Source organism: Notechis scutatus, chromosome 3 (genome assembly GCF_049901735.1).
Source record: "Notechis scutatus isolate UNSWTSFEM ecotype Mainland chromosome 3, rNotScu1.2, whole genome shotgun sequence".
NCBI classification, from domain to species: Eukaryota; Metazoa; Chordata; class Lepidosauria; order Squamata; family Elapidae; genus Notechis; species Notechis scutatus.
This window is the reverse complement of record NC_142011.1, coordinates 31508170-31529327: the sequence shown is the minus strand read 5'-3', so window position 1 is coordinate 31529327 and position 21158 is coordinate 31508170. Positions and strand designations below refer to the sequence as shown.

Sequence of the window (21158 nt, the reverse complement as noted above, 5' to 3'; positions counted from 1 at the left end):
TTTGCTTCCCAACATTTGGCATTGTAAGAATGAAGACTGCATCGGACTCACCTGGGGCGTCACTGGAAGAGACAGCTACCCATGTGTGCTGACACTACCTTCTTGCCATGGCATAGTTGTCCAAAGAAAGCTTTGTGATGAAGACCGGTGTGAATTGTTGTGGCAACTCTTCTGTTCCTCTCCTTGTCTTCTGTCCTCCCTGCCACCACCACTATCAATACACACACACACACACACACACACACTTTTGCTCCTCCTTCAAAAAAATCCGCCTCTCTGTGCAACAGCCGCCGTTCTCCCCATAATGATCACTGGTGCGATGCCCATTCATTCAGCTTTTTCTCTCTCCCCCCACCTTCCGCCTCTCCCTCTTTCCCAGCCTTCTGGATGAGCCTGTTAGTGATGCTGCAGCAGTGCTGACATCCCCCTGAGAGCACAGCACAGAAAGGTTGGGAGGGGGGAAGGATGGAGAGGAGAGGGATGCAGAGATGGGGGGGGGGGGAAAGAAGAAAGAAAAAAAGAGGAGAGAGAAGTGGGGGGGAGAGAGACAGAATAAGAAAATGAAAGGGGAAAGCAGGTTTTAAAACCAGACCTGGATTTGTACAGGAGTCTGGAATATTAGAAACACACACACACACACACACACAAAACACACACACAAAACACATACATACATACACAGAGAAAACTGGGGCACTGGAAAGAGCAGGGGCATAGCTGTTTCTCTGGCTGGGTATCTGATTCTTGTGCATCTTGCAATCTGAAACCTGCATGACATTAACACAAGAAAAATCTAAGGAACTCGGTAACTTATTATCAAGAAGGGGTAGAAAAATATAAGAAGGCAGCTGACAGACAGGCCTTGCTCCATGAAGGCTTTGTCATGTCTGGGGTGCAGGGTGTGGGGTGAGGCTGACAGGCAGAAATGAAAGATAACCCCTCAGCAGGTGAAACCCTACTGGAGATAAACAAAAGCTGTTTGTGGGGTGGGGGAGGTTTGGATAGGGTGGGAGAATATCTTTTATTGTTGATGCTGCTTCATAGAGTAGAGAGTGACAGCTTGGCAAATTAACAATAATGACCATGACAATATCTTCTGGTGTTTTCCTGCCTTTGTCTTGCAAGATGGGGAATTCTAGACTGTCCTCCTCAATTTCCTTTGTTTTGAAATAATTGTGGGAATTGTCAGGTAAAACTCTACTCATTATTCCATTACATACTGTGTGTGTGTGTGTGTGCGCACATGCGCAAAGGCTTGCACCTATTTTTTTAATGTTACAGTTAAGGTATAAACCATATTGACCATTCTTCTGACCATTTTGTCATCCTGGAAGATGATTTTATTTTTGTATTATTCAGACTGTGAAAAAATAAAACCCTATCTTGTGTAACCAACCTGTTCATAAATTGAGTTTGCACAGATACACATGAAGGGGAAATGAAGCTTGGATGCACACTCACGATCTTTTGTTATCCTTCTCATTGGCAGTTCTAGGTCAGTTGTTAACCTGTCCTAGTTTTTAAGCTGAAATAATAAGAAAGATGCTCAGTTTTCAAAGAGTGTGTTGCAATATATCTAAAAAAAATCTGATCTGATGTGCCACATGGCAAATTAGTGGCAATAATGGAATATAAACATAATGTCTAATCCAATTCAAAAGCATTATATGTTGTTAAGGTGTGGAGCAAGAAGAAATCAGTTCGTAATAAAGTAATAATAAAGTTTTCAGACATCAGACTGTAAATGTCCACTTCCAAATTCTTTGTAAACTGGATTTTCCATGAAGGAGAGGATTACATCAGAATAATTTAGCTCACCACCTCCACAATTAAAGGAAAAAAGAGTTCCTGCAAGGTCATAAAGCCAGAGTATTCCTTGCCTATACTTACCGTTTTAAAAATGGGCAGGGCAGAGTTTAAGAAAGTTGAGGATTCCCAGATGTAATAGCTTCCAGTCATAAGCTAATCAAAACAGAAATATCCACCCACCTGAGAAATGGAATAGTTGAGTTTCTAACATAATTAAAGAGCCAATGTGGACTAGAGTTAGGAAGGTCCAAGTTCAAATCCATGGTCACCATAGAATCTTACTGGATAACCATGGACCTGTCCAGTGAATAATTCTTGGCTTGATCTACCCACAAGGTTGCTATTGTGGAATAAGTGAATGATTGATTACTCTATACCACATTTTGATCTAGAGGTGGGATAGCAGGCAATCTAATGTCAGGCTAGAACAATTCAGCCAAAGTTCAGTTCTTTATTTGCTCATATCATATAGACAGAATCTTGCCAGATTATACCTATAGTATTCTCACCCTAATGGATATATTGGGAGTTTCTAGGGAATGGCTATCCTAAGTCTCTTTCTCTGTCCATTTCCAGGTCCTGGAAAATGTAGTCTTTTGTCTCCTCTCCTTCCTTGGAATATGCTCCATTTTTCTTTAGAAATTGCCATTTCAACATACTCCATCACACCAGTCCCCCATCCTAGATACAATCCATCACATCAAACATACACCAAACTTCTCTTTTGTTTGATGTAAAGGAATGTAAGAAATGCCTTGAAAATGGACCAAAGTAATGCAGTCTAGGCAATAGTCAGACAAGAGACAGCATAGTCAGCAGGTGTATAATGGGAGGAGAAAGAAGCTGAGAAAGGACCCTCCCTAATTTATTAGATTGTAAAAGACAGCAGGAGATTTATACTTTCAGACTTGCAAGATTCTGTTAATGTAGCCATATAATAAAGTAAAATTAGCTTACCTGGTCATGTTTCCTGTCTGGTCTACGAGGCTGTCATCCAAATATTAGAAAATGTCTTTTTGCCAGGACAAGAAAGTGGAGTGCATCAATTTGTACTTATGAATTTGTGAGCAATATTTTTTTTTTAAAGCAAGCATTTAAAAAAAAAAAAGAATATGAATTTCCTCAAATTGTCACTCATGTGCTGTCACCAGGTCTGTGCTAAAGTAGCTTTTAAACTTTCAAATGCCTTCAAAACATTCAGTCTTTCTCCTTTCAGGGAACACAATTTTTCTTGTCACTTTCTGTATTTCCCTCTCTTTGTGGTATAGTTGTAGACTAAAGTAAGAAGAATTTTTTTTTTGAAGGAAGGCAGTGATAGTCACTTCCAGATTAAGACTGCTGTACCGTAATGTCTACATGGGGCTGCCCTTGTCCAGAAGCTTCAACTGGTGTAGAATGCAGTGGCACAGACAGTTATTCATGTCCCCAGAACTGGAATCCAATGCAGCTCCTAGAGTAAAGGTGCAACATACTGATTTTACTGATACAGTATGTTATACCTTTGCTCCAGGCGCTGCATTGGATTCCACTTTGTTTCCAGGCTCGGTTCAAGGTTTTATCTTCACAGCACCCCTGTGAGAAAGTTTGGGCTGAGAGAGTAAGTAGTCCATAGTCACCCAATGAGTTCTATAGTGAAAGAATAATCTTAACCTGGATCTCCTTGCCCCCAATCATATGACTCTGGGATAAACACAGCTCAGATATTTAGATTCTGTCTAGAATGATTCAATATACTGGTGTCCTATAACACCCCAATTCTAAACAAACATGTATATCATACCAGCAAAGAAATCAGCTGTTGATTTTGGTCTCTTGCAATTTTAGAGACAATGATATACGACAATTGGCTGCAGATGAGCTCTCGTGCCCCTAAAGTGAAGCCTGGTGATCTAAGACAACCAGGGAAAATGTTGTGCGTAGTAGAAACGGACCTGTGCATATCTATTTTATATTATCATTCATTTGTTTCAGACAATTACTTCTGCATGGAGACCAAGGACAAGTTACAAAAATATCAGGTCTATAGTTATACCATTTTCAGAGACTGCTCCAGTTAAGTTAATAGGGCTACTTTTATCTGTGATTAAAGAATTATTAAATTAATGATACCAATTAATCGGTTAACATTTAGAACTCAACCAATTAAAGTTTGCCAACTACTATAGCACCCCCATTGGTATTGTTTCATATGTACACTGCTACAATGATTTGGACAGATTCCAGTTCCAGAGGAAATAAAAACAGAGTGCTGTTTTCCTCCCTACTACAAATACAATTTGTATGCTGCAAAAGCGCAACTGTCATTGCAGAGTTAGTATCTAAATAGATGCTAAGTTGCGCATGAGATGAGCAATAAAGCTGAAGAGAAAACCCATTCTTTTGGGAAGTTAGCAAATATAATCAAATCTGGGCACCTCCTAGATTTTTATTATGAGCAATCCCTTCAAATAGGAAATTCTTTCCCCCCAGATTGGTGTAGGTTTATCCTTCTTTCACAGAGAGTGTTAAAATTCCCTTTCCCAATGTAGGAACTGGTGGCAAAATTGGGTCGAGAAGTATATTTTCATTCTAAAAATCTTTTTCAAAGCAAGTAAAATGCTGGAGTTTTGCTGTTTAATTTTGACAATATGATATGGAAGGAAGGAGTGACTGCTCTAGAGTAAGGAATGGCTGCTGGAGGGACCCTGCCTGGGCATCGATGTTGTCTATCCCTGATGGAACAGTTGAGAACCACTCTGGTCTAGTGCTTAAGGCACAAGACTAGAAAGCAGGATATTGTGAATTCTAGTCCCGCCTTAGCCATGAAAACCAACTGGATGGTTTTGGGCCAGTCACACTCTTTCAGATCCAACCCACCTCACAGGGTTTTGGTTGTGAAGAAAATACAAGGAAGAAAGTATGTTGGATATGTTCATGGCCTTCAGTTATTTGTAAAAAAATAATAATAATAAAGGCAGGATACAATAAATAAACAAAATTAAATAAAAGTCCCTACTTGAGACGGGGGCATCCAACTTCCTGGACTGAGGATCACACTCAGATTTTGTAAAGCATGCCATCAGATCAGAGGTGGTATTCAGCAGGTTCTGACCAGTTCTGGAGAACCAGTAGTGAAAATTTGGAGTAGTTTGGAGAATTGGCAAATGCCACGTCTGACACCACCACCTATTCTCTGCCTCCTGAGTCCCAGCTGACCAGCTGAGTCTTCTTTTGTTGCCCTGCACAGGAGAATGGAGCTGGAAAGCAGGTTAGTGAGGTGAGGAAGGAATGGGATTTTGCAGTAACCTTCCCCTGCCACGCCCACCAAGCCATGCCCACCAAGCCACGTCCACAGAACCAGTAGTAAAAAATTTTGAATCCCACCACTGCAACAGATATATAGATAGTCCTCAATTTACGATCTTAATTAAGCCCAAAATTTCTGTTGCTAAGCGAGACATTTATTGAGTTTACCCCATTTTATGACTTTTCTTGCAGCAATTGTTAAGTAAATTCATGTAGTTGTTATGTTAGTCACACGGTTGTTGAGTGAATCTGGCTTCCCCATTGACTTCACTTGTCAGAAGACAGCAAAAGTTGATCACATGACCCCGGGATATTGCAACCATCATAAATATGAGACAGTTGCCAAGCATCTTAATTTTGATCATGTGACCATGGAGATGCCACAATGGTTGTAAGTGTGAAAAATGGTTATAAGTCATTCTTTTCAGTGCCATTATAACATCGAACAGTCATTAAACAAACTGCTGTAAGTCGAGGACTACCTACACGATACTATAACAGGCATGGGTTGGATAAAAACTAACAGTGATTATGTGTCATTGAATTAAAATGAATATGATTATTCTCTATTCCTGTTGCCTTAGGTGGTAACTTTTGAGGAGTCTTCAGAACAGATTCAAAGCTTGGGGTGGGGTGGGGAAATGTGCAATCTTGGGGCCAAAAGTGACTCTATGAAGGGTCAAAATAGTGGGTTACATATACATGATTTTGTTTCATCACATACAAACAGGAATGGGGCTTTGTTCATGGTGGCACAAACTGTTTGTTTGATGCCTCTTCCAATATCTCTGTCTGGGATCTCAAGAGTATATACAGTATTTCTGTTTTAAAGGGATGTACTTGGGGATTACTTTAAATCCATCACTGTCGTTAAAACTTAAAGTTAGTGTCTTGAACTGTCTTCTATCTACTGAGGTCAATAGAACAATAGCGAGTCTACCCAGATAGGAAAAGTTTTGCACACATCCCAGCAGTTTCCCATTTGAATTATTGTAATGAATTACATACCTGGCTGCCTTTGAAAACAGTCTGAGAACTTTAGTGAGAATTAAAACTGCTAGAATTTTATGCAGGACTAACCAATAAGTTGACATTTTACTCATTGTGCTGGCTACCAGTGTGTTTGCTGCCCAATTTGAGGTGTTGACTTTATTTTTCAAGATAGAAAAAATACTCATGTTTTGCTGTTGAAGAAGAATTCTAAGGTTACCGTGATCAGCCAAGGAAACAAATCAAACATTGAATAAATCAACCCAGAGTTCTTATTAGAAGCACAAATGATCAGGTTCAAATTATCCTGGCCCCTCATAGATAAATTTCTTTCATGAAGATCTGTCCTTAACCTGGGCATATTATGGGAAACTTTGGTGCTAGGAAAAGTGGAAGGAAAGAGAACAGGATGAAAAACAGCAAGGTAGATGAATTCAGTCATAGTGACAAGGAGTATATAATGGGAGACCTGAAAGTTCAGATTAAAGACATATTCATGGAGGAAATGTATCTATGTGATCAACAAAAGTCAACATTGACCTGATGGTGCATAATCAATTGATCATGAGTAATATTTGGGGCCAGGTTTTCTCAAATTGCATCTCCACACATAGCTATTTTCCTGAACCCCAAGGTTTTTTTATTGAGGCCCTTCTCTGGGTGTTCAGCTTATAGAGAGTAAATATGGGCCTTCATTTTAGTGGCATCTCATCTGTTAACTAGAACAACCTCCCTACAGAGACTTACTTAGTAACAAAATTACTAGCTCCAGCTGAAGATATTTTCGTTCTCTCAGGCATGAAACATTTAGGGTTACTACATCATCTCTCAGTATTTGGAATTACTAGAGATTCACACCATTTGGTTGCTAGTTTTAATCTGCTGTTATTGTGATTTTATCTTAGCCACTGCTGATTTTATCTTGGTTAACATACAATTTTGTGCTTTTAGTTGAATTATATATGGTTTTATATTTTAAATGATTTTTACACCGCTCAAGGAACTGTGGTTCATTGGCTAGTGTAAACAAAAAAATAAATATCCCATTGCATGAATTCCCTCTCAAAGCAACTGCCCCATGGGTGCAAGGCACATTAATACTTCAGAAAATGACAGCTGGGTTTCTGACTTTCAGACTTGATAACAGATTGACCCTTACATAATTGCTGTAGAGCTGAGCCTTTTCAGTTCCCAGGCTTTTATCTTATAGCCTTTAGTGTGATGTGTTACCCCTAAATCGGTGTGGAAATGTGGAGATAATAACACTCAGTGTAATCAGCAAGGAGGATGCTAAACCAACTCTGCTAGAAGAGAAAGACTTGCTGAATGCCCTCTCAACCTGAGGCCCAAGATGCCAACTAGTACAACTTGCCATCATTCGCCTTATGTCAGAAATACAAATGGATTTCAAATAGGGGTTAAATAGAAAAACAGCAGGAACACTGGAGGAAGAGATTAAACCGAAAACAATGTAGAAGTATTGCAAATTGAATCAGTTCTAAGGTTTGGTCATAAGGTAGTTTAACTTTATTTTATTATAAAGGAGTAAATAATATATTTGTTTAGGAATAATTGTTTCATCACTACCCATTTTCCCATTTCTAATCCATGTTGGGGAAAACCCATTCTTCATTCTTTTCCCATGAAAGAACTTCCTGTTTTTTCTGATACATTCACAGAATTGTTTATAATTTATTTTGTATTTCAGGATAGTTTTTGAGGTTGCTTACATATGTAGGTTGATAGAATATATTGTTTCCATTCCACTCATGAAAATTTCACCAGTGTTTTTCTTTTTTGGGGAAAAAAAGCAAAGTAGTTTATCCTCATAAAATGGAAAATGAAGGTGAGTTTTTGTTTTGTTTGGTGGGATGGCATATAAAATATACATTTTCTTTGGCAGAGTTGAGACCAGATCTCCAAAAAGCATTTCTCAGGACCTCTATACTATGGGAATGACCCAGCAACACTCATGGGCCAAGGGTTTAGAAGCAGGTGGGACAGGATGCAAGGTGGGAGCGTCATTTCAGACATTGCAGTCTGCTGAAGAAAGGCAAAGCATACGTGGGACTTATATCAACGTACTGATTATCTTTTGGTTTCTTGGTTGGATAAATGTGAACTGAATATGCAGGCTAATACTAGAGGCCATCCTGGAGGCAATGTCTGGAAGCAAAGGGATGATTGAGAGGTGGATTTTTTATTCTGTCATAAAAAGGCTGCATAGTACTGAAGATATCCCAACAGAAGTTGGAGTTCCACATGTCTAGATGTAAGGATGACCAATGAAGCATTCAGGCACTGCACCAGGGGTGGTATTCAGCGGGTTCTGACCAGTTCTGGAGAACCGGTAGCGGAAATTTTGAGTAGTTTGGAGAACCAGCAAATACCACCTCTGACTGGCCCCACCCCCATCTATTCTCTGTCTCCTGAGTCCCAGCTGATCGGCTGGGTCTTCCTTTGTTGCCCTGCACAGGAGCTAGAAAGCAGGTTAGTGGATGGGGGAGGGAATGGGATTTTGCAATAACTTTTCCCCAGGAGTGGGGAGGGAATGGAGATTTTACAGCATTCTTCCCCTGCCACGCCCAACAAGCCATGCCCACAGAATTGGTAGTAAAAAAATTTGAATCCCACCACTGCACTGCACCATATGATGATAATGGATCACAACAAACTCTAGGGGTTCTGTAAATCAGCCTTCCAGATCTGGTCATTCCCAGCAGAAGAAATGACCTGTTAGAAGAACCATGAAAAGATAAGAGATGCATAATAAACAGATTCTCAAAATGGAGATATGATTCTGGAAGCATTTTTCAGTTTGGGTTTCATCCAAGTATCTTCTACTGACTCATCAATGAAGAAAGCCCATTAAACTTGCCCTGCAATGAATTTGGCCAACATTTTCCTGTGTCATATATCTGACTACTTTCCCTTCATGTTTGCAGCTTAGCTAATACAGGCAGCCAAGATACTTCTTCATGCATCACTTCCCCATTCCATCAGGTTCCTTACAGTAATATTGTTTCAGAGCTCAACTTTATAATACTGCCTACCCCATCTCAAAAAACGGACTTTGGGAAATCTGGTGCTTTATGCATCCTGGAATGGAGCTGTCACAGAATGCTTAAGAGGCAATGCAGAGGGCTTTCAGACATGACTCATCTTAATTAGTTAATTTATTGCAGACAAGAATGAAACCATAGATAGAAATTAAAGCCTGTACATTTATTATTTTATGTATTTATTATTTCATGTATGAGCCACTCAAGTCATGGCTGACTTTGAGCAGCTTACATATCTCCAAACAACATCATAAATTACTCAGACATTGAGGAAAATCCATGACATATCTAAATGCCAACCAGTGGTGGTATTCAAAACTTTTTACTACCAGTTCTGTCGGTGGGCGTGGCAGGGGAAAGATACTGTAAAATCTCCAGTCAGAGGTGGTATTTGCTGGTTCTCCAAACTACTCAAAATTTCCACTACTGGTTCTCCAGAACTGGTCAGAACCTGCTGAATATCACCTCTGATGCCAACCCTGTATATGACCCCTTACCCCTTAAAGTCCTGCTGAAACCACCAGGTCAATTATTTTTGGAAAAATTAGCAGATATGGAGCTCACACAGGCAATTTTCTTCCATAGAAGGGAAGCCGAAGCCCAGGATCCCTGCAATTCTATTCTGTAAATATTAATGTACTTAGATCTCTGTTTCAGGGTTTAAATTTCAAGCATTTTCCTTCTACTTTTCTGAGGTAACAGGTACTAGGCCTTTCTCTTAATGGTCTGGGTCCCACATTGCCAGCTTCATACTTTACACCAAGTAGACATACAATCCAGAAAAAAATTCCAGCACTTTTTGAAATTTGGTGGCAACTTTTCATTGTTTATAGGAGCCATCACATCTAACAGGGATGAATAAACAGTGTATCTTAAGAAATTAGGATATTTCTTAATTGGTTTTTTTTTTTTTTTTTTTTTTTGCTGCAACACACATAGGATAAACAAATCTATCAATTTCTTGTATAGGCATACTTTGTTTTTATTGCACTTCGCAGATAATGAATTTTTTAGAAGACCCTAACAAAAAGGGTTTTGGCACATTGAAGGCTCAGATGATGCTTAGCATTAGAAATTAAATATTTTTAATCTATGTACATTGGTTGGGACAAATTGTTATTGCAGATAATGAATTTTTTACAAGACCCTAACAAAAAAGGTTTTGGCACATTGAAGGCTCAGATGATGCTTAGCATTAGAAATTAAATATTTTTAATCTATGTACATTGGTTGGGACAAATTGTTATTGCATATTTAATAAGCTATGGTATAGTGTAAACATATGTACCAGGAAACCAAACCATTCTTGTGACTTGCTTTATTGAGATATTCACTTCATTGCAATGGTTGGGAACCAAGTATTTCTTATTTTTTCAATCTTATAAATAAATTTCAACAGACTGACATGTATTTATATTATAGTACAAAGGGAAATATATAACAAAAACATTTTGTGCATATTTCTCTTAGTATCTCATTTTTGTATACTGTATATGATTGTGTAACATTTGAAAGAAATATCCTTCATATAATACATTTATGTGTACAGCAAATCAAACTTCTCCTTCCATCTCAGGACTTAAAAAATGATATTATTCATCAATGATTTCTAGATTGAAGTAGTTCTGCGAGCTCTCTGAAAGACATGAAGGCTACTCAATTGAAAGTTATGTCATTAAAATGTTTTAAACTTGAAAAAGGTTAAAGAAGAGGGATGGAAATTGGATGACACTGGCAAGGGCATCCGTGAAAATACTGAGGAAAATAAAACTTAGCAGTCAACTGACTCCCCTTAATAATATTTTTTAAAGGAATCCTTACCACGGTGATAAAAATAGACACTGATGGGGTTAATTTTCCTCTGAGCTCTATTCCAAGAGATGTTTTAGATTTATTTAAGCAATTTATACCTCATCTTTCTTCAAGAAACTCAAGATGGCTTACATTTTCTCCCCATAATGAAAACCCTGGGAGTTAGCATGAGTTGAGAGTGACTAATCAAAAGTCATCCATTGATTTCCATGGCTAAGGTAGGCTTGAAACCATGTCCCCCAAGTTCTAGTAACTCATAATCACTACAGCATTTTGACTCATCAGAATGATTGGTGCTCAAAAATCTATCCCTCCTCCTATTCCTCCTTTCCAAAGTCATATTGTTCTTGGTCATTGCCTTATGAAGTCAGGTTGCACTGGGCACAGCAATTCTCTAAAGCATCCATCCGTACTGAAAAATTATTCTGGATCACTGAGCATGGCATCAGGATCTTGGTAAGTCATAGGATTTACTTACTTTCTAGGTAAATTTATCATTACGGTGGCATGCAACCTATTGTTTAACACAAAATTAATGGATGCCTCCCTTTCCTACAAACCTTGTGTGCCATTTAAGAACATGGAGGGTTGTGGCACTGCTAGCACAGGTTGAAAGCTGGTTGTATATCAGAAAGATGATAATGTGCAGTCAACCCATACTCTGTTTGCATCACTCTGCTTAACATGCACTATGCCTGGGTGCTATTACTCATACTGAGTTCATAGTGAAGGCACAGCTATAGAAATTTTCTTGTTGAATAATAGCAGCAAGAAGAGATACATGAGGGAAGATAGTTATATCAGCAGAAAATAAATCTTATTAAGGAAAACTTTTACAGCCAATGGAGGATGCTTTGTTTTAACCTGGAGCTTATAAAGGTAATGTGAATGAAATGTGAAGGAGCTGCTTCTAAAACTTTGATTTCCATGCTAAATGGGGAATAAGAACAAATTAAGCCAGAGTCTACAGATGTAGCATGAAAACCAAATACAGGATTTGACTTACCCCTTCCACTCATTCCCAGCCATCCCAAACAGGGAACATAAGAATCTCCTTTACACTGAATGAGATCATGGGCCCAACTATCTCAGAACTGTTTTCATAGGGTGGCAGAGGGTCTATTGACTGATCTCCCTACTCAGATTGGGGCTGAAAAAAATCCCAATAACTAAAGATGTCAGGAAGGGTTAATCATTTTCTGTTACATCTTTGCCACCATCTACTGTTAATTCAGATTTTTGCAATTGAGATTTGGCCTTAGGGAGACAGGTATTGAACTCAGGATCTTTGGAAAACAAGCTACGGAGTCTGACACTGGTTAGACTTTGTTGTGCCCTCATATAAGAAAGAGGAGGCGTAATGAGGTAGACATTACTTCTTGCTTGATGTGGGTAAATGAAAATCAAACCATTCATTTTCATTCATTCACAAATTCCATTTATTTAGACAAATTAAGATAGATTTCTTGTTAGATTAGCTTCCTTAGTTTCAGAGGGCAATTAAACTGAACTCTTCCAGACAGCCTTTAGAACCAAATGGAGGAAGTAAGCAGTGGGGTGCCACAAAGTTTTTTTCTTAGGCCCAGTACTCTTCAATATCTTCATTAACGACTTAGATGAGGGAATAGAAGGGGAACTTGCCAAATTTGCAGATGATACTAAGCTGGCAGGAATAGCTAACACCCAAGCAGATAGGCTCAAGATCCAGGTGGATCTTGACAGACTAGAACACTGGGCCATATCTAACAAAATGAAATTCAATGCAGAGAAAAGTAAAGTCCTACACTTAGGCAAGAAAAACCAAAAGTACACATATAGACTGGGTGAAACCAGGCGCAATAGCAGTAACTGTGAGAGGGATCTTGGAGTCTTAGTGGACAGCCAGCTAAATATGAGCCAGAAGTGTGCAGCAGCAGCCAAAAAAGCTAATGCAATCCTAAGTTGCATTAACAGAAGGATACAATCAAGATCAAGGGAAATATTAATACCACTCTATAAAGCCTTAGTAGGACCACACCTAGAGTACTTCATCCAGTTTTGTTCACCACATTACAAAAAAGATGTTGAGACTCTAGAAAAAGTACAGAGAAGAGCAACCAGGATGATTAGGGGACTGGAGACTAAAACATACAATGAACAGTTGCAGGAACTGGGCTTGGCTAGTCTAGTAAAGAGAAGGACCAGGGGAAACATGATAGCAGTCTTCCAATATTTGAGGGGCTGCCACAGAGAGGAAGGGGTCAAGCTATTTTCTAAAGCACCTGTAGGCCAGACAAGGAATAATGGATGGAAATTGAACAAGGAGAGATTTAACCTGAAAATAAGGAGAAACTTTCTGACAGTGAGAACAATCAATCAATGGAACAGCTTGCCCTCGGAAGTTGTGGAAGCGCCATCACTTGAGACTTTCAAGAAGAGATAGGACTGCCATTTGTCAGAAATGGTGTAGGGTCTCTCGCTTGGGCAGGGGGTTGGACTAGATGACCTACAAGATCCCTTCCAACTCTGATTATCTGTTATGTGAAAGTTGCTCATAAACATCAGAGGTCCTTGAGAAGAAAACTAAAAAGATTAAAATAATCAGATGACATTACTTATTGGGAGAAATAAATTGAACAGCAAAGGAATAATATTGTGGAAGAGTCTTAGTGATATTTTATTATTTTAGAAGGTTAGAAACTACTGGGAAGAGATAATATAATAATTGGATAATACAAAAAAAAAAAACACCTTAGCAAGAGTTAATTGGCTCATGAATTCACCAACAAAGAACAATATTAACACACAACTAAAAGTGATACAATATTTCTATAGTGCTGTAGCAGCATGGCTAATAAACAGCTGAGGTATACAGTATACAGGTATACAGTAATCCAATAAACGTATACAGTAATCCAATAAAGAAAAGAAAAATTAGAGCAGTACCAGCATCTAAGGCAATACTGTATTCCCCATGCTGATGGCCTTTAAAACTCCCATAATTTCCATGCAGTATAATTGATACATTTTGGAAATTGTAATCCTAACATATGTGAAGTGTATGAAGTGCCATGTTATCTTCATCAGTTTCTTGAAAATGTGTTCTAATTTTCTTATACTGTAATTGTAAAATCATAAAAGACAGCAAACGTGGAAGATATGTTTCACATTAGAAAAATAATTAAATGATTTAGACAAGTCTTACTTCTATGATAAAAAATTCTGGAATGTAAAGCTACTTTAGTATAAAATAATAATTATCACTAGCTTAGATGTCAACTATATCAACATGCTGTTGATAATATACTGGCGGCATCAATGAAGCAGTGTTGAGCTTTCAGGTTGAATGGCCATGGTCCAGTTTTCTTTTATTCTGACATTTTTCCAGCAGCTATGGTCATAAACTAATGTTCTTGGACTTCTGTGACAAGGACCAATAAAAATCAGCTTCCCACATTCTGAAGATGCCAGCTACAGTTGCAAAAAGAAAAACTAAATTGAGGCTAAAAGTAATATAAAAGAAAATTTCAAGAGCAATATTTTCAAGCAGGTAATGGTTCTACAAGTGGAAGAGCTGCTTCATAATTTAGACACTGGCGACTCTGAGATTAGATGTCTCTGTTTTCTAGGAATTACAAATGTTCTCCAAAATTCAGCATGCATAAATGTGGACAAATTATTTCAAATGAAAATGGAGGAACTCTTCAAAATGTTTTCAATGACTTCCCACACACACACTCACACTGTTGATGAATTAGACTGAGTAAATTACAAAGGAAAGGCCTGGGGTTTTGATTATTTCTCTCCATGTAAAATATTACAGGAAATCAATGTCAGGGGCAATAGCCGATATTATATTGGTGGGCAAAGTACAAGAGGATCATTTTATGCTCAGTGAAATCCTAATGAATTGTGAAGGTTCTTGTATACCAACTAGTGCAATCACTGAAGAATGGTTAGTGAAACAAATTGTTCAAACCTTAAAATGGTTTGTGATGCAACATCCAATGGAACAGCCTGTCCAGTAACATTCACAAGCTGAATTCAAGTACTAAATCTAATACTTGAAGTGTTCTTCCTATTATTTTCAAGCACAATAGAATGCCCAAACAGAGTACAGTCATAGGTGTTTTTCCAAATCAAACTATTTGTGTTCAGGGCCATCCTGTACCAAGGTTTGAACTTCTTTTCAAAATACCTTATGATGCTTTGAAAATGCCATTTGCAATAAATTGAGTGCGAAGGAAATGAAACCAGAAGAACATATAGGACATGGAAATAAGTCAAGCAGTGGAGCAAGCAAACATATGACACAGGTAACCTATTCACTGAAGGAAATTTAGAGTGTTACACCTGTGAAATATCTGCACTCTCTTACTTATTCCAATTATAGATGGTCCTTTTCCAGTGGTGTCCCATAGGTTTTCCAGTTCCAATGTTGCAGAGGTAATGCCCTTGGCCATCAAATCTGCTTGAATCCATGGAGCATACTTTTCTAGTCTTTAATTTTAGTTTGATGTGAGGCAACAACTGGTCCAGTCATTTTTTTTAAAAAAAGAAAGAAATCTTGGTTACATTGAATAATTTTGAAAGAATACTTGGTTTTGACAAAAGCTTGAGGATAAATACTTTATAAAGAAAATATGTATCAGATAGGCAGGGAGGGAGGGAGGAATCAAACAGGTCATACAGGGCTTTGTTTTTCAATCTGGGGCCTCCATTATCAGTTCCCTTAGTCTGAAGAAACAATTGACATGTGGCATCACTGAAGCCTCTTCTGACTAATAGAACTTATGCCTTTTCCTTCAGTGAAGATAGCAGTGATGTTTATTTGATGAGAAACTCAAAATCAGTTGAGGCCATGATGCCTTGTTCAGGTCTAGCCTATTATAATTAAATTAATAGAAGGAGAATTAATTATTTGCTGTGGCTAAATGAATTTTCCATGTTTCATAAGATAATATTGCTTGAATATCAGTTACTGAGGCGTATTAATAGGGGAATCTATAGGCTTTGCAAAGCTTTGAAGCTTTGTTTCAATGAAGACTTGATTTAATTACTCCATCAAAGTAGGTTCATGGCTCAAAATTGGTAGCTGCTTTGATTAACAAATACCATGAAGTATTGTGTAACCTTCTGGACCACTTTGGAACATTGTGTAGTAATTAATACTTAATGTAGAAATTTCTACAATTGTTACAAATGATGTACTGTAGAATATTGCAACCTTTCTTCCATGTATAGAGAAATCTTAGCAGCATTCGTTTTGCATTCTCTTCCGCTAAACAATAAATTTCTGCTGGTCCTGTCAACAGAGCTGAAATTCCACTAGCTTTCAGCACTGAGCATGAACTCAAGGCTGATCATTCCAGTGTGCACTCCTGTTCCTAATCTTAAATCTGCAGGAATGTGGATGATTTAGTCTCTGAGCAATGATTGCTTGGGTTCCAGGTAAGCACATACAAGATTGGCCCAAATTATTATTGTTTTTAAGAATAACAGGTGGCAAGGCAACAATTAAGGAGAGAACCAACCTAGAATTAAGGAGAAATTTCCTGACAGAAGAATTAATCAATGGAACGACTTGCCCAGAAGTTGTGGGTTCTCCAATACTGGAGGTTTTTTTTTAAAAAAAAGACTGGACAGCCACTTGTTTGAAATGGTATACTATAGGGTCTCCTGCTTGAGCAGAGGGTTGGACTAGAAGACCTCCAAGATCCCTTCCAACTCTGTTATTCTTTTATTCTGATCCAGCCTTTTTTATGTACCCACCTTTATCTGACATTGTAATTTACTGTGCCAGCATATTTGTTGCCTCTTCTAATAGTCATATTAGTTATCCACCCAACATATAACATCAATGCTATTTAAATTAAAATTTAAAATTATAATTTAAAATATTACTATTTAAAATTGGCCTAAAATCTCCAGCATTGATCAGCATGGATGCTCTCATTCACCAAATCTTTAGTTGCTGATTGAAGAACAATACTTACAATAGTTATTACTTACCTTATAGCTAACAGTTGAACTTTTTACTTCTACTCCAAAAGACAACAAGAAAAAGAAGGAAATTTGCTTTGGGTAATTGAAGGTTCTATTACTCAAAAAAATAATTTCTTAATCCAGGAATTTATTTCCACTAATTAGTCATTAGTAAATGACCCAAAAGTTGGCCTTATCTTATTTCTGAATATTATTAATCGAAGAGACACATTAAAACTAAAAGTGAGAAATGCTTCCTTTTCAAAGTACTAAAACTGATAAAAATAAAAATTAATAGAAATGAAATTTAAGAAGGGTAAATGTAGTCTACTACCTATTGAAATGAAAAGACAAAGACCAACCATATCCAATTACTAACACAGTAGATATGTATATTATTTCTGGTGACTTTCCTGGAAATGCAGTTTTGCCATTGATGAGTGGAGAGATCCATTCCCTTCTCTATGAGATGCCACAAACCTCAAAGATTTGATTCTTCCTGTTCCTGTTTAACATCCACATGAGGCTGATGAGTCAGGTTCTCTGTCAGCCTGGGATAGGTATCATCAGGACACTGGCAGATTCAGGCACAATCATAGCAAGAACCAAGTGAAATAAAATTTGAGGCATAGCAATTTTCCATTGTTAGTTCTGGATGAGGTCGCTCTTTGAACTTGCAATATAATTGCCTTGGAAATCTTCAGAACCTGTCATTGCTTTAAACCCAATAAAACAGTGAATTTGATGAATAACTAAGAATGTTTTATTTCTTCTGATTTTAAAAAAAGGAAAGAAATTGCAGTGCTGTTATATAAACATGATTTGTTACTTACATCAAAACTCTCTGTTTAACACTTTAAGGACTCCTTCTCAAGGTGCTAAAGCCTGAAATTTGCTGCAGTTCTATAAGTTTACTCCAACCTGTGTGGGTAAAATTAATTTTCACACTAGTTTTGTTTGTTATTAAATTACTGAAAATCTGGAAAAAGAAAGTGCTGTGTTATTGCTGAGCTGAGGGAGAAGGATAATGGATGAGTTCCAACCTGCAAAGGAGACTACATTTGTTGTAGATAAAATAAACAACACTATAAAAGAGGGCATAGAAAGAACAAGTAACAATGCTTCTCTACTTAAGAAATAGGGTTCTGCTAAATTCACAAATCCTAAAGAGTAGGTGGCAGTCATAACACAAGGCACTGTGTACAAATCCTACTTGTCTTCCAACTGCACCCATTCTTGGGTCAGGTAGTTCTATTTGTTCTATCTCGGAGGATGGGCGTAATAACGGAGACGAGACATCAGATAGTAACTTCAACTCTTTATTAGTGACTTCAGAACAGAGCGATGAGCCTGGCAGCAGCAGCTCCTTTTATAGAGCTGGCTGCTGTCAAAGCGTCCAATGACAATGATTTAAGCTTGCCGCGCTTGGAGCGTCCAATCGCGGCAGCCCGTTAACTAGCCAATCGGAATGGCCTGGAGCGACCAATCACAACCCGCTGTTTACGGACCAATCAGGTATGCAGGATTACAAGCCTGCTGTTGATGGGCCAATCAGGGTTGCAGGATTACGAGCCTGCTAGTTCGGAACACTATTCATAGTCAGTTATGCTGTGATAATCTCTTGTCTTGATTACTACAACATAATGTACATGGAGTATCCATGAAGACAACTCAGAAGCTATCATTGGTCCAGAATGCAATGGCACAGGTATTCCCATGTAATACTATCACTTTGTGCACTGGCTGTCAGGGGCTTCTGGGTGCAATACTGGTTATCATTTTTAAAGACCTATGTGGCACAGGGCCTGGTTATATGTGGGGTTGCTTGTCTGTGATTACTTATGCACTCCCAGTACTATTAGTCAGGTCCTGGCACTTAACAGTGTGATCTGATGGGATCCAGGAAACATGCCTTTTGCTGCACCTGCCCTAAAGAACAGCATTGCCCCTAAGATATCTTATTTTCCCTTGGAGTATTTTTGCCCAATGACAGCATTTTGACCCCTTCCTTTGTCATTAGAGCTGCCTCTGGCACAATACATTTTATTATACATATTTTATTTTTGTGGTTACTATTTGTTTTAGTTGCGTACACCATCTTGAATTGTATAGTGAGTGGGCAGCTATATAGAAGGCATAAGTAAAAATACAGTTTAAAATATTAACGTCTAGGTGCCATGTTGATGAGTATGAAAAGAATTGGAAGAGATCTACAGGGACTATAAATGTAAAACAGAAGTAAACTATTCTTTTTTGTAATTTTTTAATATTTTTTAACAACAAACATAAGCAAACAAAACAAATAAAACCTTCTTTCAATTGTACAGTGTTTCAGTTGGTATATATTTCTTGTGCATCATGTCTATAGTCTTTTCCTCTTAGATTTAAATTTACATTCAAATTGTATTAATCAACTTTCCATGTCATGTTATATTATTATACATCATCATTAAACTTTAATTTCAATTAAAAAGGAAACTATTCTAACACTAGTGACCAATTATTCATTTCTTTGTTTGGCATGGTCAACAGATAGGAGATTATCATAAAAAGATGATAGGTAGAATTTGTCTGTACCCTTGAGTAAATAGATAATTTTAGTCCTCCATTGGTAGAAAAATTATATGAAAACCAGAAATTAGTGATTTTTGGAATCTTACCCAAAATGCTAGAAAAACACCCAAATCCATCTGAAGGGACTGTATGCTGTCTTCTTTCCCAAAAACCATACCTAATATCACAAATCTATTTAAGTGTAACAGACTTCTCACTTCCCAGTTTCAACTCCAGCCCTCATATTATAATATATAAGATTTGCATTTTTAAGGGAGGGGTACACTTAAGAAGATGATTAAGAAATATTATTATTCCCATTTTCATTACAAGTATCAACCTGGACAGTTTGGACAGTCTGGACAGAAGCATGGAATTCAACTCCAAGAGCTATCAGCAATAGCTGTGCTTATTGGACTTTTTGGAGTAAATGATCACAGATTTGAAAATTGTCCACTTTGGGAATACTTACATAAAAAAATGAAGCAAAATGTTGGTTTGGGTGGTACTAGAAGGTAGCACATCACACCCATTATATTGAAGTCTGTTTCAATATTTTTTCCTTTGTTGTTCTTATAAATCTTGTGTTGTTTTAATACAGTAATGTTTGTGCAATATTAATTGGAGATTATTAACATTTTATTCTTTAGATAACTTAGAGTGATGAAAATACGGGAGAGAAAAAGAGGTCTTTTACCAATATTTGTTACAATTTAGAATATTACAAGTATAAAAGTATTTGACAATATCATCAAAAGTTGAGTGTTACATTGAAAAAGAATTGCTGCAAGTTGCATTAAACTATTTGATGTATGATAAAGATTTTGATCTTAAGTGAATTTCTTAGTATTAAAATCTCTATTGAACTGTTACTTTGCACACCAACCCGTTAATAAAAGGCGGGGGAAGATAAATGAAGCTAGTTTTACAAAATTAAAATACCAAAGGTGGGGGGACTATTAGGTTTCTGAATGCCCCTTTAAAACCATCTGCTAATTTACTTTAATCATTAACTAGACTAAACTAATACGGTGGTGGAGCACTTTAGAGGCACAAGCGTTTGGCAGGATGACTGCATCTGAATGTGGTAGATTAAAGACTTGAAACAGTTTTGATGTATACTCATTGGAGAGGAAAAAATGATGGATTTACTACATTACCTATAATGAACTTGAACTTTGTGATCTCTTCAAGCTCAGTAATTCCATTACAAAAATATCATAGGTCTTCAACATTCTAACAAAATGTAAATCTAAAGCAGAGGTCTCCAAAGTTGGCAACATTAAGACTTGTGGACTTCAACTCCCAGAATTCTCCAGTCAGCTATGTTAAAGCCCACAAGTCTTAAAGTTGCCAAGTTTGGGGACCCTGATCTAAAAGAAGCTAAATCTGGCAAAAAAAAAGTTTCAGTTTTCATCCCATCCCAAACACAACAGATCACTTGGGAAGGGGTCATCTGGAAGTGGGTGAAAAGGCTGAGGAAAGTGCATAAGGATGAAAACATTTTGCAGACTTCCGGTGGCGCTTCCGTCGAAGACGGACCAGAGACCACAATTGTGCATGGCTTTGATCTATGCTTGCCCTGTTGGAGGGGTCCCCTCGGGACTGGATTCATCTGTCCCCTTGGAAGGGTGGACAAAGAGGGGGAGACCACCAGCTGGGTTGAGAGGAACTGCATCTTCC

General features: G+C 37.7%; 1 protein-coding gene across 2 annotated transcripts in view; it reads right to left on the bottom strand.

The window, feature by feature from the left end:
- DLGAP4 (DLG associated protein 4) overlaps nucleotides 1–347 on the bottom strand; it is a 398191-nt gene extending 397844 nt beyond the window's left edge. The window contains exon 1 of one of the 2 annotated variants that reach the window (XM_087959401.1): nucleotides 52–347. The gene's annotated coding sequence lies outside the window, so the exon portion shown is untranslated. The remainder of the gene's footprint in view (nucleotides 1–51) is intronic. The other variant, XM_087959402.1, reaches the window with a different exon arrangement.
- Nucleotides 348–21158: the final 20811 nt, after the last annotated feature.